Below are 1,697 nucleotides of genomic sequence, written 5' to 3' on the forward strand. Positions count from 1 at the left end.
TAGGGATTCCCTTGCAAGTTGGGTTAGCACTTTGCTATTGAAAGATAGGTCTGAGTCCTAGTCATGTTCGGTTTAGGTTAGAAACTGGACTTATCCTAGATAGGATTGGGTAGAATCCTAGGGAGAATTGGTGATTGTAATCTATTGAAAAGATAGTGAAATTCCATCACTGTTGTGATGGAGACTGGATGTAGGCTAAATTGCACTAGATAGCTGAACCAGGATACATCTGTGTATCAATCTCTACTCTTATCTCTATTTCTGATTCTGTACTATAGGAGACAAAACAAAATTACCTCCTACCGAGTTAAGAGACAAAAACTAAAATATCTCCTATATTTGAATAATAGAAAGCTAGTTTACACGAGAGAAAAAGGGGCCAAGATTCAACCCCCTTTCTTTAGCCACTGATAACCATCAATTGGTATTAGAGCTTGGTCTCAAAGGGATCAAGCTTTGTAGCTTGGAGGAAAGATCTTGATGGCAAGCAACAATGGTTCCAACATAGTGGCATACACTCTGACGGAAGGGCAATCAAACAATAGACATCCATTCTTCAATGGAAAGAACTACAACTATTGAAAGGAAATAATGAAGATATTTGTTCAATCGGTGAACTACAACATATGGAAGATCATCATGACTAGTCCCCAAGTCCCTACCAAAACAGGAGCATATGGTATAGTTATTCCCAAGACAGAAGCCGAATAGAATGATGAAGACAAGAAGAAAATAGAACTCAACGCTAAAGCTATCAATATGCTTAACTATGCAATCAGCTTCGAGGAATACCGAAAGGTATCAAGGTGCAAAATAACAAAGGAGATCTGGGATAAGCTCCAAGTCACACACGAAGGCACTATCCAAGTGAAGCAGACCAGAATAGACATGCTGTGTAAAGAATACGAGATGTTCTATATGAAGGAAGGAGAATTCATTGATGATATGTTGAAAAGATTCTCTATCACCATCAACGGCTTAGATGCTATGGGGATTACACATTCTGAACCAGTTCTTATAAGGAAAGTCCTAAGAAGTCTCACAAAAGAGGGAGAAACAAAGGCTATAGTTATAGCTGAGAGTGGTAACATTAGTCAAATGACTTATGATGAACTAAGAGGAAAATTACTTGCTTTTGAAATCACTCACTTAAAAAATGATGCGAAAAAGAAAGGAGTGGCTTTAAAATCATTTACTGAATCACTGGGTGATGAATTCAGTGATGATTTATCAGATGACGAATTTGTGTTTTTTACCAGAAAACTTAGGAGAATGATGAAACTGAGAGGAAAGAGCAAGGGAAGCAGTTCAAGAAAATCAAAGAAGGAATTAAGTAAAATCATCTGCCACAACTTTAAAGAAGCAGGACACTACAATTTTGACTGTCCTAAACTGAAGAAGAAAGACAAAACTCACAAAGACAAGAAGAATGGGCTTATGGCCTCTTGGAAAGATCTAGAAAATGATTAAGAAGAAGACGAGAATTTAAAAGAAAGTTCTCAAGTCTGTCTCATGGCCGACCATCACAAAACTGATGAGTTTTGCCTAGCATACAAAAAGAAGGATCAACATGTGTTACTTAGACAGCGAGTGCTCTAGGCATATGACCGGAAAGTCTACGTTCTTCATCAAGCTAGACAAGTATGATGGAGGCTTCGTAACTTTCGGCGATAATGGTAAAGGAAAGATAGTGGTCA

General features: G+C 37.9%; 1 pseudogene; it reads left to right on the forward strand.

Annotated features, from left to right (window-relative positions):
* Nucleotides 1-480: 480 nt before the first annotated feature.
* On the forward strand, nt 481-1,470 carry LOC148575938 (uncharacterized; annotated as a pseudogene).
* Nucleotides 1,471-1,697: the final 227 nt, after the last annotated feature.

Source organism: Arachis ipaensis, chromosome B1, assembly GCF_059453495.1.
Source record: "Arachis ipaensis isolate K30076 ecotype BB chromosome B1, ASM5945349v1, whole genome shotgun sequence".
Classification (NCBI taxonomy): Eukaryota; Viridiplantae; Streptophyta; class Magnoliopsida; order Fabales; family Fabaceae; genus Arachis; species Arachis ipaensis.